Consider the following 18149-nt stretch of genomic DNA (forward strand, 5'->3'; position numbering starts at 1 on the left):
ATATGATCTAGCGATTCCATTGCTGGGTATATACACAAAAGTATTGACAGTGGAGACTCAAACAGATATTTGTACACCAGTATTCATAGCATCATCATTCACAAAAACCAAAAGGAAAAGGACAGATGAATGGTTAAACAAAATGTAACAAATGCGTACAAATAATATTATTCAGCCTTAAAAAGGAATGAAATTCTGATATATGCTCTAACATGGATGAAGCTTGAAGACATTATTCTAAGTGAAATAAGCCAGGCACAAAAGGACAAACAGTATGATTCCACTTATGTGAGGTCATTTATCGAGATGAAAAGTAGAATGGTGGTTGCCAGGGGCTGGGGAGAGAGGGAAGGGAACAGTTGTTTGATGGGTATGAAGTTTCAGTTTGAGAAGATGAAAAAGGTCCTGAGCTGGTTGGTGGAAATGGCTGCACAGCCACGGAATGTATTTAAGGCCACTGAACTGTAACCATTTAAAAAATGAGTAAAATAGTAATTTTTTTTTGTATATTTTACCACAATAAACAATTATTATTTTCTTTTCAAAAATAGATTCGTTTCTTAACAAATATTGAGTTAAATAAATATCAGATATTCACATTATTTTGAAATTATTTTGTCCATTTATCCCAGGAAGTTAGCAAGTTAATTAACCTCATAATCTAAGATGTTAACAAAATTCCAATGTTCTATTCTGGGCTTGAAAGCATTAGTGGATACTTGGGACCTAATAAATCGGAACTTTATCCGATGCCTGTGCCAGAGCAACAATCTTTAAAAGCTAAAGCTCTTAATGAGTCAGGCACTCCAAAGATGGCTCAGGAAACCTGACACCAAAACCCCATTTTGGATCTTGTAGAATTATCTCCATCAAGGATAGATAAATAATAGGATGCTTATCTTCATGTCTGGAGAAAGACTAGGGACTATTATTGTTGAAGCTCTGAGGCTCATTTACAGGGGTTCAGACAAGAATTAAAGCCTCTGTTATACAAGGAGGTAAATACCCCCCTAACCAAGATATTTTAGAAACTTCTCTTAAATGTGTACATAGCCTACTTTTCCAAAATGCATTTAGGTGACTGATCTGAACCACATAACTCAGACATCAAAACATTTTGTCTAGCTTATTTACTTCTCTTTACCACTCTGGATTCTTCTCTTTCTTTTCTTTTTACGCTCCTTGTTTATTTTTCATTTTGTTTTGCTTTGTTTGGGGAAGAAGTTAGGAAACCATAATGTTAAGTTGGTTTAAAATTGATCTCAAAAAAATAAGTTCTGCCACTTCAAACCATGTTTAAACCATGTTTAAATGTGCAGAAGTTTTCAGCTATTTATAATGAATTGATAGTCATAAACCGCAAAAATAAGCAGCATCTAAGCTATTTTAAAATGACCACATGTCCCAGGGTGTTTTTTGGTTCTGTCTGTGGTGGTTATAAGTTGCTGTTATTGCCATTATAGGAAAGAAATTCATTTTCATTACAATAAATACTCCTTACATTCACTTTGTAAGAAAAGAGAAAGGGAATTTTTTATTTTTCCTTGTTTCATCTCCTTAGAATGTAAGCAACTATAAAACTAAAAATTTATATTGTGTACATTCTCTTAAGAGAAAAGTACAATGAAAAGTAAATCGAGAACGATGGGAAGGCAAATACCATGTGGCCACCATGCTGCTGTTTTTCAGCATTGTAGACTTGCCTTGTGTAGCACTCATATACCGACACACACACACACACACACACACACACACACACACACGCTTTTTAATTATCCTTACTTCAAGAATTGTATGTTTATATTAAGAAAACCATTCTTGACTTCAGATGGTGCTGTAAAGTTTCAATGAATCTAGAAAAATCATGTTTTTCTGTATTTTGTTTTCAGGTATGCATGCACATCCATATAATGCTTGAACAGGGAAAATCCACTTTTATAGATTCAAAAAACCAAATTACCAGATTGTTTTATATTTATTAATATCTGAAAGATGTATTTTCAATTTTTATTCTTATTTTTTTTACCATGTAATAACTATATGAATTTAGGTTTCCTGATAGCTAAGAATAAGAAAGCTATAATTTTCATGTTGTCTAGGTATTTTCAAAGGCTGTCTACAAATCCACCTGTAGGTACAACTTGATCAGAACTGTTCCAGGCAGATGTCTCTTTATTCCACTTGTAACCTAGAGAATGGCTCTGTTTCTCTGGCCTGCAGAAGGCATTCTGCATGTCACTTATGTCAAACATTGTCTTCCGAGAGCTACACTCACCGCTTGTTCTTGGGGAACTCATCCCAAGGATATAACTGCTTCAAATGTTTTATCCTGTTAAACTTGGGGCCAATCCTACTGGTGACTGCTTCAACCAGCTTCTGCTCCGAGTACTGTACAGATTATTCTGGGCTTTGTCTGGGGGAAATTAATTATTTTGACGGTTACCTGTGTAGGGGTGTAGGGTCCTCAGTTCAGCTGATTTTCACTGTCAATGTGGAATTTACTCATTATACTTTCCTGCTGCTGTCACCCCCATTTGATATCCAGGCTTTCTATGGATTCATCGTTATTTTTCTATGTCTTCTATTGTTTAACAGAATTTAGGAAAAGAGGAGAGAAGATATTAAATCATGTTAATTGAGAGCCTACCTCAGTCAGGGTCCAGGCAAGAAGAACACGTTCAAACAGGGGGATTGAGGAGGCTTAACTACAAACACGAGAGCATGTGTAGTAAGGGATGATTACACTCCTGGGGCTAGCAAGAGTAGGAGCTGTCACCTTCACTTCCTGGGCTGAAAGGGAGGAAGGGGGAAAGGATCTGTAGTTGAAAGAGCTATGAAAGGAGCTATGGCTTTCAGCAAAAGAACCCAGTCAACCAGCGACCTCCCAACAGGGAGAAGGTGAAGAAATAAATGGCTTCATCTCATTATCCTTAACCTTTGCAATCGCCATTTGCTGACTGCCCTTAAACAAATCTGACCTGGAAGCCCGAAGGCAGTTTGTGTCATTGGAGAGGTCAGCCTCCCGGGGCATCGAGAAGACAAGGAGGGTAGAGACTGGTTCTTAAAGGGCAAACATAAATTATCCAGCCTTTGGAGCTTCTCTGTTAGACTCCTAATCCATTTTTGGTAATATTTTTATGAATGAGTATATTCGTGAGTATGCCTAAAGATAGGGAGAGAAATTGAGATAGGGACACAGAACAAATATGCACAACAATGAATACTTACATATCCCCCGGTATGTGCCAGGCACTGTTTGAAGCACTTTTTAATGTATCGATTCATTTATCCCCACAGCAACCTCATGAAGTAGGTACTATTATAATTCCACTTTCCCGATGAGGAAGCTGAAATATGGAGAGTTTAAGGAACTTGCCCAAATAGTAAGTGGAAGAGAAGGGGCTTGCCACCTACTGGGGCCAATCTGCAGAGCCAGAGCCTTGTGTGTGTGTATCTGGCACGTGCATTCACACAAAACCAAACATGAACCTATCCTCCCTTTTTTCATTAGAAACTCAATTATTAATTCCTCACCTCCACGTGCCTCACCTGCTCTGCTTTACTTACATTACTTGCTTATACTCTGAAGTGAATTTGAGGCTAGAGACCCACTGATCTAATGGAAAGCGTGGGAGGCACGAACCTCACAGGCATTGTTTCTCCCTAGCCAAGTCTTTTGCTAACTCGGTGGAGGTTTTAGATTCACCTCCCTTAGCAAATACCTCAAGGGCAGCTATTCTATGTTGCAAATTTTGGAAGACATGTCCCATAAAAGATAGCTTAGATTACTTTCTAGGTTCCTGACAACAAATCTCTTACTTTTTCAGTCATTTCAAAGGCAACTCAAGACAACTTGAGAATTGCATCTTCTTAGTACTTTTTTCTGCACCTGGAAGCTCCTTATTCCAAGGGAGCCAACTAAATAGCAAGCACATTTTCTATATAGAAGAAACACAGAACTGAGAAACTGGCTTCATGATATAAAAAGAATTGAGATTTCCTTCATATGTTTCTAAAAATAAGGAAGGAATTTTTATTTCAAACATACTCAGTTTATAGATTTGAATTTAGCCAAAGGAAAAGAATTAGAACATATTATAACCAAATTGCTCTCTTCTATGAATTCCTGAAGGATCTGCAAAACAAAGTATTATCCTTAATTTTACATAAGGAGTACAGACGGCTTTATATTCCCATAATATGTAAGTTAAGCCAAAGAAATAAAACAATCTCCTATTCCTTCCCCTAATTTTGCATAGTATATTTTGTTCTGCCTTTAATATGGACTCTAGGGAGCTAAACAGTGGGTGGTACTTGGTTTTATTCTGTATACAGTATTATTAGGCATTATGAAATGTTTTATTATTTTCAAATGAAGTAGTAAAAAATTATTTAAAATTAAACCAAATATATGGCAGAATTTAAGATAACAACACAATTTTTCATGGGAAATTCCCACTGATATAAATGATGTCTGGATTGTAATCCATCTCAGACATGATGCAAAGTAACCATCGTGGAACTGGGTTGGTTATATGCTAAATCAATGGAGATAATTGCTGGGGAAGGTAAGACAATAATATTAGAATTGTAGATCATCATGATTAATACTGCAAAGCACTCTGCCTAATACAGTGGCTTTTCCTGTTGTGACTACTGAAAAATTTTAGATGTATTTCTCAACTTATCAAAAGAAAACTTTTACCAATGTACAATCAAAATTTTAAATATCCACCTGTTCTAGCTGAAACTATGTATTCTCTCCCATGATGGCCTATCATTACAGATACTTACTGAAAGCAATTGACAGCACAATCATAAGGAAACCATTTCCCATAGGGCTTCTACAAACGCACATAGGAAATCAATTTCTATAGTCACAGGAGAGAAAAACACAGACATCCTGACTGGGAAACTATCCTGCTGTGGTTTTGCCTCATACTTCTCAACAGTTGTGTAAATACTAAAAGGACAAATTCATTTTACAAACAATCTTATCATCAACCCAATAAGACACATTCACCTCAAGTTAATAAGGAAATCAATTTGGATCCCTCTGGGGGGAATTAAAAACAGAATTAAGTATTAAAGAACATGCTTATACATTTGGGAGAAATGGTTTTATGGGATTAAAGTTGGACGTTTCAATGCTAGTATTTGACTGGGGGAGGGGAACAGAAATAAAGGGAATAAAGATAGCAAGACTTAAACCGTTCCTGTTTTTTTTCTTTCTTTTTAATGATGAGGGATATGGTTTTTAACCTATGATTCCTTTGTTTGTGCACCCACCCGTATAACATTGTGCCTCAGGAGTAATTGCAAAGGCACAGATATTGATTTGCTCCCTTTAAAAGAAAAGATGATGTTCTTTCTTGCATTTAGCCAAAAAGAGAAGGGAAATTATTGTAAATGTATTCTATTCTGCTCTAACATTTTTTAATTAAGCTACTTTTCCTTTTATGGTTACAGTACTTAGATTAATCAAGACCAAAACAGCTGCAGCAAAGAATCTATCGGTTCTTTATTCTAGCATAGAAATATAAGCCTCCAAAAATAGTAGACTACTAACATGTTCTTTTACGAAAAAGCCTTTGATAATTACTTGCAATGGTTAAACATTTCTTTCAACCTTTTACTCTATTAATGTGGATGTCATATTTCTACCTTTAATAATAATTTCAGTTACTCATTTGTACCTCCTCAGATTCAGATAATTCTTCATCCCTATTTGACTTATTACCTTCTGCTTCTTCCACTAAAGATAGACCATGTTTAATGACAATATTATGTAAAATACCACCCGGCAGAAAATTCTTGCTTGCGTTAGGAGGGCAGAGATACAATGTTTCACCAGATTTGCCTAGACATTAAAATCTCAATTTTAGGATAATATCCAGAATTACCTCAATAATCATTCTGGTAAAAAAAAATGATTCTCTTTATTATTTTTTCAGTAGCAGAGTTATTCAAGGTGGAACTAAAAAGAGACTGTTAACTTGAAAATCAACAATCTGGAGTCCATAGTTGAGTTTTGAGAAAAAAAATTAAAGTTACAAACAGACATCATTTTATAAAATTACTCAAAAGCCAAATTCTCCCAATTTATAAAAAGCATTGCATTTCTGAAGCAGATTGTCTTAAGATGAATGAATCATGACACGATCCTGGGTACTTAGCTATGACATCTGTTAGGTGGTAAATTGCATCGCGCGCCACATGCATAATGAAGGAGAGAACAGTTTTTAGTTCTTAGAGTGTTCCTCATGTGGAGATGTGCAAATTGAGGCAGGGAAACTCAGGCCAGATGGAAGAGCTGCGATGCTGGAGAGACTGCCTTTAACTTAGTAGTGGTGCTAGGTGTCTCTTAAAAAAATATATAATCCAGTGAGGTCTCCAGGGAAATGTATTTATAAGCTGTTCACTATTCCAAATGATGGCGAACGAATATATTTTGTGAGACTTCTGCTGTTACCTTGAAGAATCAGTTTCAAAATGTACAATATGCATACTAATTTATTCCTCACAATGAGGCATGTAGAAAACACTTCAGAGTTAGTATAATAATAGTAAATATGCATTTGCATAGAAGAATAAATTAATTAACATAGCAAACTACTTTGGAGATTAAAGACTGACTTTGTGTTTTCTAAATGACCAAATACTGTATTTCCTAATTTGTTTAATTGGATAACTATTGAGAGATTTGCTATGTTGAGATAGGAAATAACCCACCACATTCCAGTATTTAACAAGCTAAATATCATCTTTAAAACTTACTAAAAGGAGTGTATAGCATGCCTCACATATAATATATATATGTGTGCAAATATATGTTTCTGTGACCTATATAAACACATATTTATGCACTTGTGCATTTACATTTAGTTTATTGATTAATCTTTATACTGACAAAGTCTATTAAAAAACATGAAGACTTTGATCTTCAGGGAACTAGATGAAGAAAAGGTATATTGCAAAGTCTTCCTCTTTAGCATGCACATCAACTCCTACTTTGAGTTGCTCTCAGGGGAGACTTTGTTGTCAGTCATACTGTTATCCACATTCCCAAGTTTTAATTCAGCTAACTCGGTGGTCATAGGATAGGACAAATTTAAACACTTCAGTGTATCCCAGTAGTTTGAAAAATCTAAAAGACTCGGAAATTACTTAGTGGGAATTCCGAGTATCAATTTTCTTTCCAACTACCTTACAGTGGGCAACTTATTTAACACCTCAATTTTCTTTCTCTGTTCCATTCAGTGGGGCACAGTACCTGGCAGTTTGCCAGTCCCGGTGATGGATTCTTTGCAAATTCAAAGCACCAAGCATGATTTACGCTCTCAGAACCTTAAAAAGCAGATGCGCTTACACAGTTTCAAGTTGTCACTGCCTGTTCTCAAAGTTGGCACTTACAGAATACAGACACAATTTGTATTTCTCAAGTAGGATGGCGGGCAGCGCTGTGAAGTCTAGGCAACTCTCTATATTCTTTGAGGCAAAATTAATGATACAGAGACTGTTTTTTTCAGGTATATAATTCTTCACTCAAGTACGGCTTGAATTTCTATCACATGGAATTTAAGGAAAAGCCTCAGAATCTAGAGGTTAAAAGTTATTTATCACTCTAGAGCCAAAAAAGAAAAATCAGAGTGAACTTTTATGATACGAAACAAAAAATTTTTCATTTCATATTCATGACATTAGTTTTAAAACATCTGTTTCACCATAAAAATTGTACATTCTAACTAAAAACCATTTCAAATATACAGAAGTGTATATTTAGAAAATAATTACCTGAGACACATCAGCCAAACATAACCACTGTAAATATTTTGATATATTTTCTTTTTTTTAATCTAATCGTGAGTGTTTTTCCCCAAAGCTTTAATCATAATGCTCATTGGAATTTGTGTTTTCTCCCTTATTATATAATAATCATGTCATTATTATCACTTATTTCTCTTAAGCAATGATAAGTTCTACATAATAATCTATTACATAAGTACATTCATAGGTATCTACTTCCTTATTATTGAATATTTGCATAGAATAAATATTTTCCTTCATAAATATTGCTACTCTTAATACTTTTATTGATGGAATTTTTATTTCATATATACATTATTTTCTTAGGAGAGAGAATATAATTTACATGTGGATCAAAAGATAATAACATCTATAAGTTTGGTATATATTATTATATTGCTTTCTAAAATTGCCACCAACGATGTGTAAAAATGTCCATTTCACTCTTGCCAATCACATAGTTTCTCAGTATCTTTAAGAACTTTTTTTCAGTCAATAGATTAAATGTGGCATATCATTTTAATTTGTGTTTATTTCTAGTGAAATTGAGCATCATTATTCCAGATATATGTTTGTGGTTCTAATTTCTCTTTAATGTAGTTTTTCATGCATTGGTCCATTTTCTTAAGTCATAACGTTATTTTGTATAGTTTAATATAATAATATCATTTTAATAAATTAATATGTTTAATATGAGATCTTTTATAACCAATATTAACCTTGCTTTTTTACAATCTCTCTCATATGCTTTCAAAAAGTGTTGTCTTTTAAATAGATTATTTTATGGGAAAATATTCATCTTTACCAAAATTTACCAGCTTTCTTTACTTTGTGTAGCTTTTGAAAGTTCTTTCCTCTTAAGATTGTAATTAAGTAATCATTTCTAGATGGATTCTTTTTTTGTTGCTGCTACTGCTGTGGTAGTGATGGTGATGGTGGATGTTTGGCCTTTTGATTATTTGATTTTTAATATTTAACACTCCAATTCACTTGAAGTTATTTTAGGTGATAAAGTTGAATGTATAAATTGACTTTTCTCCAAAGAGCTAATCAATTGTCACAAGTCCATCATGCAATTAAATTCTAAATGATTACATGCAGGCTTGGCTTATATTTATTGCAATGAGAAATTTCAGAATGAAGAGGTTACCACATCAAATGTAAAGCTCTGCCCTGGTTTGGGCATTCATGGAGCCAGAAGCCTAACGACACAGGTATCCCTGCACTTTGTAGCTATGGAAGACTCCCCTGCCCCTTCTTCTGGTACCAGTCGAAACTTTATTCTCTCTGATTTGTGTCAATCACTATTTTGATTTTACACAAATGTGTCAGTTGGCACAATAATCACTCAACTTATGAATAACCATTAAAAAATTCATATCTTATTAATGAGAGAGAAACCTTTTGGCAAAGCATTTCAGTGATGTCTGTCAAACTTAAACATGCATATATTTTTGACCCAGAAATGCGTTTATTAGAATACATTCTAAAGATACACATCTAAAAGGGCACACTAATGTAATCACAAGGATGTTCCCTGGAACGCAGTTGGTAACGGCGAATAATCTAAATAGAAATAAATTAAATGTCAGTCAGTGGGGAACTGTTTACTCAAACTATTGAGTTTCAAAATAGCACACCATGTAGCCAGTAGAAAAGAATGAGGTGGAGCTGAATATGGTGACATGAAAAGCTCTCCAAAGAGTACTATTAAATTGAAAACACAGACAGCCAAAGATTTAGTTTAATATACTTTCTTTTACATTCATGATGATGTAAAAGGTACAGATGTGTCTATCTATATCCATATAGATATAGACATGGAAATTGATATGAATATCCATGTAGATGTAGCTATACATATAGAGATATGGCTAAGAATATGGATATGGCCATAGATACAGATGTGTATTTATATACAGATACAGAGACAGAGATGAAGATAGACACAGCGACAGAGATCATCTTCATTTTCCAGAATTCTGAAGATCAGCACATCCCGGTACTCATACCCTTGACTTTTTTGCATTTCTTTGCTCCTTACAGTCTCGTCCTTAATTATCTCATCCAGACTCTTGACTTTAAATACAACTATATGCTGACAACGGCAAAATGGAAGTCTCAAACTGATCTTCTACCCTGAATCTTGTTCAGTTGTTTATTCAAGAAATACAGAATCAAAGTAGTGAAAATTCACTGGTAAAATAATCATCCTGGCCTTTATCAAGCTGAACTTCATATATTTCACCATACGTTTCACGTAGTCACTTAACCAGCATAACAAAATTAAAATGTCCAACACTGAACTCCTGGCTGTTCTCACACCAACCTCTCCTCCCCTATATTTCCTCATTGCATTAAGTGGAATTGCCATTTTTCCAGTTACTCAGACAAATACTCTGTTTTTCATCCTTGACTCCACTTTTCCCTTTACCTCCTATCCCACACTATACAGAGCCAATCGTACAATTAATAAGAAATGAATATGATATTTTCTTTCTCTATATGTGTTGAAATTATTCATATTATTTTCAATTCTAAAATATTAGTGATATCCATCTAGCCTGATAACTAATCACAGAGGGAAAGACGGCTGATCAATAAATGTTTTTATGGGTACATAATTTTCATCCACATCAAATCTCTTAGTACTTAAGGCAATGTTAGTTCTAGCTTTAGTTCAACAATTGTATGTCACACAAATCTGAAGATGCTTTTTTGAATAATAGGAGTGTCAGCTGACCACAAATGTTTTGTTGTTTATAATAGCAAACACTGCTTCCTATTCTCATATATAAAGAAAAAATATTAAAGGGGTAAGGGTCTATCTCCTATTTAGTCTAATTCCCAGATAGTCTAATATGCATCAGTTTTCTAAATCAGAGCCCTCTGGAAAAAGTATTAACTTTTCCAGGCCAGAGAAATGTATAAAACTGAGCATGAAGAAATAAAGAAAAATCTGATTGAAATGTCAGCAGAACACTCAGGTGGTTGATCAATTTGTCTATAGACCGACAAGAAAATTCATCAAAGTACTCTCTGCTCTCTCACTCACTCTCTGTCTCTTTCTCTCTCTCCCTCACAGACACACACCTATGCATACATATTTCCTTCATGTACAGATGAGCATATGAACAACTGCTTATGAAATGTCCTCACTTTCACATAAAGACCTACTGAGCAGAAATAAATATCACCTATAAGTAAAATCCCACCAATACCAATCAAAATGAGTCTATCATTCTGGACCATTTAAGCCACACTGAGCAACATGGTTCTAAGCAAATACAGACAGTTGAAGTAGGAAGTCAGAAACAGGGAGGATAGAAGAAGCATTTCCAGAATTTACTGAAATGAAGCTTCCAAAAACACCAAGTGGCCAGCTTAAGAACCCAGCAGCTGCACATCTATTAGCCATTTTCATGTGAATTATGAATGCAGCAAGCAAGTCAAAAGTAGTGGCGAACACTTAAGCTAGAGTTATAGTCACTAATCAAAGGCTTGCCTTCACCTGGGCTCAGCAGGAACTGTGCTTTCTTCCTTTATCGGTTTTTACTTGCAAGCTAACAGAACACAATTAACCAAGACGAAGCACAATTAACCAGAAAAAGCCATCAAACAATAAGTTATTCGGGCAAATGCCATGCCAATGTATTTCATGCTTGGTTCCCTGTATAGCAGATGATTTCATAGCCTTTCTATTAAGAAGAACAAGGATGTACGACACTCGTCTTTCTTTCCCTCCCTACTCTTGCCAATCCTCCTGCCTCTTTGAACTCTCTTTGAATTTCTTTGTTGATTTCTGTCCCTCGGATAACCAATTAAGTGTGTACAAAACTCAAGTACAGTCGGTAGGTCCTCTGTGCATGCAGAATAAGATCTGAACTTCTCCTTCTAAAATTCAAAGTCTTTCACAATTCAACCGCTTTGGGTCTCTTCACTAATCTCCCCTCTCTGTGAATAGCTGCATGGAGATGAAATGCCCAGGGACATGTGGGGACAAATAAAAGGGTGTTTTCAAGTGAATGGTGAGGGAGCTCTTTCATGCTTTCTGAATACACTATCAAAATGTCAGAAAGATGTTTCATGAGATGCAAGGCATGGGTTTTAAAACCTTGTCATTTCAGTTACTAATTTTCAGCTAAAACGTGAGTGAGAAAAGTCCTAGAAAGCCCCATCTCCCAGGCTTTCAGGAAACAGTTATGTTTCCTGCTCACCAGTATGACATTTGTTAACAAAACAGAATATGTTGGAAAGAAAAGCTAGTCTTTAATCACCCTCTATTTGATTTAAAACATATTCTTCACCAAAGAACTCAAGCTTACTTCTTAATCTCCATCACTTTAAAAATACAAGATAACAGCTTTTCATCAGTAGCATCCATTTTATCTGTATTCTTGTCATAGTTCCCCTGAGATGTCTCAAATTTATTTTATTAAGACCCTCCTAGGCCTTTCTGTAATATGCAATAAGGGTATATTTACATCACACTCCCACTGCACAAATCAGTACAACATAAGTAAATTATTCCAAAAACTTTCTCAGAGTCTGGCTCCTTGGCTACAAACCATGTGTATCACAGTTTTTACAAAAACACATACCACTTCCTCAATAGAATAGGGAGGCTCCATCTGTGTGATTCTATTCAACTATTGTACAGCATGGAACACGTATTTATGAATCATTTGTCCAACAGACCTCAGTGGATCCTTAACACCTGCTGTGTAAAACATATCTTCAGGCATATGATGAAAATATTTCAAAACTCACGAGAAACCAAAACAAAGCAGCTCTTTTTAAGTCTGACACAGCAAAATAATAAAGTTAGTTAAAATGTCTTCCTGAGATGGACTTGAAAACAAGCCAATACCACTCGCAAAATATGATAGTGAGGAGACCCCAAGAAAACTAAAAGGGGCAACTACTACTAAAACTCAGGCTGCAAAGGAATCAGTGGTCTGTCTGCTTCAGAGTAACTGCCCTGGTCAAGCACCCTCTTCTCTTCTGACATCTGCCTGCCCATTCATTTTCAAGCCCTTGCTCACACTTTTAAGGAAATCTTGCCATTTTTGTCTTTGGCCTTTGTTCTCCCTTCAGTTGACTGTTTATTCTAAAAGTAATGCAAAATGTGAACATAATATTGAAGAGTTGTGCTGATACCAAAAAAAATGTTAAAATCATAGTCTCACTCTCTTTTTGTTATAAATAGATGGCTGGTCCAAATAGCATCTATCCACACAACTGTCTCTCAACCTGAGTTGTTTTGGTTCATTCACATCTCCTGCGTTTCTGGCTACAGCATTACCCACTCAACACTGAAATAGCTAATCATTTCACAGACAGCTATCTGGACTGATCTGTAGATAGAGGACTAAACAACTGGGTTGTCTGCTATCTCCCCCTGCATTTTCCCCTGCATTGATCAAATAATCCTGAATCACTGTGCAGCAGCCTTCTTTCTCACCTATTGACTCGTGCTCATTTTCTTCTCTACAGACTCTATTTCATTTCCTCTTTATCTGACTCAGCCTCATTTTCACTTTATTGTAGGTAGCAAGTCAATTTTTAGTCACGGGGTTATCAGTAAAGATTATCAGGGTGGACATCTGTCTCCCACACCAAAAAAAAAAACAAAAAGCACTAGCAGATTAGATGTATAGGGACATATTACACACACACACACACACACACACACACACACACACACGTGCACTACCACCCAAACAAATCCGTTGGCTGTCACTCTGGACCCCTGCTAGCCATTTAACTTTGAAAACCAGTGGCCTCCAGGTCAAAGGGTACAAGAATAGCAACAGAAAAAAGTAATAAATAAGTTCTTCTGACCACAGAGATGTTATCACCAACAGCAGTGTGATCACTAAAGACACAAAATAATAAAAGCTTAATTCTTCTTACTCTATACAGAGAGAACACTCTAAAACATTTTAAAGCTCTCAAACAGAATACTGTATTTTCTTTGAAAGAAGAGAAAGAAAAGAAAAGAATTAGTCACCTTTGTTATTTAGAATTTAAAGTAGTTTGGAAGTGTTAAAATTCCATAAAAGTGTTGACTGCTAATGTTTGAAATTGAGAAAGAATGACATGATACTCCAGTCTTAAAAACTGTAAATGTTTATACGTAGCCCATGACTACATCCCCATAGTGATAAAAATTTGATGGTAATTGAATTGAGAGATTATGTTGCTATTTCCTGTACTTGGAATTAACATTAATATCTTTATGAATTATCTAAAAGAGGCATTACAGAGTGAAATGCTCAAGTTTGAAAACAGAACAGCTATTTCAATAAGTAAAATCCCATCCAAATGGAGATACGCTAATGCAGTGATTCTCATCTGGGGATAATTTTGCCCTCAGGTGATATTGGCAATATCTAGAGACATTTTTGTTCGTTGCAACTTGGAGGATGTGACTAGTATCTAGTGGGGAAAGACCAGGGATGCTGTTAAATATCCTACCATGAACAGGGCAGTCCGCCTCCCTGCAACAAAGAATTATCCAGCCCCAAATGACAATTGTGCCAAGATCGAGGAACTCTGCTCTAAGAAGAAAGCATCCAAGGCCCAGGGAGGAGTCTTCACTTTAAAACGAACAAAGGTAAAATGAGAAAATAAAAACCCACAAAACTATATTTACAGTAAGTTCAGAGCTACCAGTTGTTACTTAGGGAAGGATATTCTACAACTTTAGAAATGGAAGGGACATGAGAGGTTATCTAATCTAAACTTCACCGAACAGGGCTTGGCCCAGCTGAGAAGGTAAACTGTGTGCTTCCCCACAGTCTGCAAACTCCTGACTGATGGAGAATGGGGAAGAACAGTGGATGGACTTGATTTTTAGCAACTGACACAGCCCAAGAATCCCATGGGGGCCCTGAAGAACTGTTGTTTGAAATGGTCAGTTTAATGAGATCAGGATGGTCCAATCTGGACAGCAAAGGGTAGGAAAGTATATTACTGAAGGTGATACTAATAACACAATTAAGGAAAACAGGGGTGAACATACATTTATTCACCAAATATTATTGTACAAGAATTCAGATAAACCCTTAGAGCTTAAAAGTAACAAACTTAGGGGAAAATATCCTACACCTCTTTTATACAAATAGCACATTTATGAAATTTGTTGCTCTCAAGAGGAGGCTTAGATTTTAAAAATTAATGGCTTCCAAAGATTCTGTACAAATTTGTGGAAGAGAAATTCACAGCAGCATCCCGAAGGAAACCAAGCTATTTGGAATTGTATCTGGCTGGTTCTGGGAGTTAAAGCCAAAATGGAGTCTACTAAAACCATGTAGTTCACAGAAATGATGACAAGAACGAAGAACCAGGCTAAAGACTATCTTCAGGAAATAGTACAGAACCATGCTTCAAGACTGAGTGGCCAAGGGGACTAGCCCAACACCGATCAGCTCTGCTGCCACTTTTCCACCAGGAGCGCTGCTGCATGGCCACCAGCTCAGGCACAGTAAGTGAGGTCAGGCTGTGACTTCAAGCAGTAAAGGCTGTTTCTCAATGGCACCACTTGCCCATCACAGTTTGCAGGCAACTTTGCACTGCAGTGTCTCCACTGTGGGACCAAGGCTAATAGAAGCCAGTATCTGGAATTTTACTGTTCACTGAGGCAGAAAGAAAGAGTTCCACGGGGTCTCACACCAGCCATTAAACACTCCGAGCCAGCAGCGACACCATCACTTTCTCTCACAACTCGTTAGTCAGGATTAGCCACCTGTTTTCACCCAACAATAAGGAGGCCAGGAAGTGTACCTACCACATCTGAAAGGCAAAGTAGTAATGACCACAACAAGCACCTCGACTCCAACCCGATGTCCCTCTGCCCTGGAACCCCATTCAGCCTACACTAATTACTGTCACCAGCAAAGAGAGAGAGAGAGCAATCTCTGTCCCTTTTTTCATGTGACGCTAACTCCTGGTCTGCCATAGGTGAGTCTGGCAGAGCTCGGGGTCAGATGTGTATGCTGTAGCATTTCCAGCTCCCATAGGCTAAGACTGGCCCCTTCAAGACTACTAAAGAGGAGCCAAACATTAAAATTCCATAAAAATTTAGATTCTGGATAACCAAAAATGTAATAAATTCCCACCCAGGAAAGCGACTTTTGAGATATTCATGTTCTCACCACCTATGTCTCTTCAAGCTACTGTTTACGTATTGTCTTGATAAGTCAGACCAATAAGTCCTAGCCTACCTTTCTGGATTCCCAGTCAAAGGTGCCCAGCACAGCAATGACACGGAGAAAATAAAGTGCGTGGGAAAGAGGCATTGGGTTTTAAAACACCAAGAAGAATAAAGGAAAAGGGGGCCTAAAGTGACGGTGTCAAATTAATATTGGGTCTCCTAAGAACAGAGCACCCGAGAGAGGGCTCAGGGCAAAGATGAGAAAATTATAAAAGGCCAGTTTATATTTGTGGAAATGATCTCTGCAATGGCCAGAGGCAATCTGCAACTTGCACCTTGGTGCTGCTCAGGAATATTGAGAGCTGCCCAGAGGCCGAGCTAAATTGTACTCTTGACACGCCCAGAAGCAGTCATTCTCGTCATCAATCCAGATGATTTTTATCCCCCTCTGGTTCTCCAGGTTTGTTTTGTTTTGTTTTTTAATTCCTTTTCTTGACTCTCTCCACTTTTTTAATAGAAAAGAGAATGTAAAACATGAGAAGATGAAAGCTGAAATTTAAATAGTCTACTGGATTAACTCAAGAAACAAATTACATATGGTCAAATACTTCACATTACCTAAGTGTGAATGGATTTTGTCTTTGAAGTTTTTCACTGAAAGGGGTTCTTCTAATCACAGAACTTCCTATCAGTAATAAGAAAGTTATATTTTATTATATGAAACTTTCATAAGTACATACATTATAAGTACCTGACGTGACTGTTGTTATCCCTCTTATTCAAATATGGAATTAATAGTCTTTTTAAACCGTGAGCTTCTTTCCACTGATATAACTTTTGTTTTATAGACTCCAATATGTGCGTTAGAAAAATCTTACGCACCTGCAATTTTTTCAATTCACTTGGTCAAAGAAAGTTTTGAGAGTAATCTTTTTCAATAAAGTATTTGCATTTATTAAAGAGGTGGCTTAAATTGAAAAAGAAAAGAATTACTTGTTTCCTACAATGAAGGCATATTTTTTCATTCTTAGCGTATATATATATATGTATATACACACACACACAAATATGTGTGTGTTTGTATATGTATGGATGGATGACACATTCATCCATATAGGGTAAAATATATATATACACATGTATAAATATTTGTGGATTTACTATGCTTTATTATTTATTATATGGGATCTGGGTGGCCATGTGCCCTTCAGGTCTGAGGCACTTACCTCCTCAAATGCCAGGAGAGTTGGCAGGTGGCTCTCTCAACTAAGAGACTCTCAGAGAACTGCTCACAGCCAGAGAGAGCTAGCTTACAAAAATCACATCCCTTCCTCTCCTATCACAACCCTCCACTAATGACTGTTTCACACAAAGGTATAAAGGGCCAGTCTCCTTACTGCAATTCAAGACATTTTAGAAGGACCAACCCAGCTCCAGATCTCCCTGCATGGTCTGCTGAGATCTTTATTATGACTACATCACACCTGCACCACACTGTCTTCTCTCATCCCAACCCTACTTCCTCTGCTCTCTGGTGTTGATCTCCGAAGAGCCTCCTTTTCCTGAACATCTTCAAAATCTCTTTCCTAGGGAACCTGAACTAAGACAAAATAAGTATTTTGGCATATCATCACCAACTTTTCACTGGGCGAGTTACTTAACATTTGAATGCTTCTGTTTTCTCATCTATAAAATGAAGAAAACTAAAAGTGCCTACCTCACAGAATTATCCTTATAATGAAAGTGATAATACATTTAAAGATTTTAGAATAGCATCTAGCATGTAATAACAGCATTCAGTAAAATATTAGACATTATTATCATTGTGATGGATACTTAAGTCTTTCAAATGAATGAGCTATATTGTACTTAGTCAATTTACTTAGATGTTTTGATAAAACACTATTTTGATATGTATTCAGCTGTAAAATTTTATTTGAATAATGTTTTGCACATTTGAAATCAGTTCATAGAAAACATTTACAGAAGCAAAATTAATATGTTAAAAGTTATATATATTTTAATAATAACATTTATTTCATAATCATAAAATCAATAAATGTCCATTATAGAAATGTCTTAAAGTACAAAAAGTAGAAAGTGACAAAGAAAAAAATGAAAATTCTATAATTTTTGTGATATTCAAATTGTAAATATTTCTATATATTGATAGGATACAATCCTT

This window comes from Lemur catta, chromosome 12 (assembly GCF_020740605.2).
Source record: "Lemur catta isolate mLemCat1 chromosome 12, mLemCat1.pri, whole genome shotgun sequence".
In the NCBI taxonomy this organism is placed as follows: Eukaryota; Metazoa; Chordata; class Mammalia; order Primates; family Lemuridae; genus Lemur; species Lemur catta.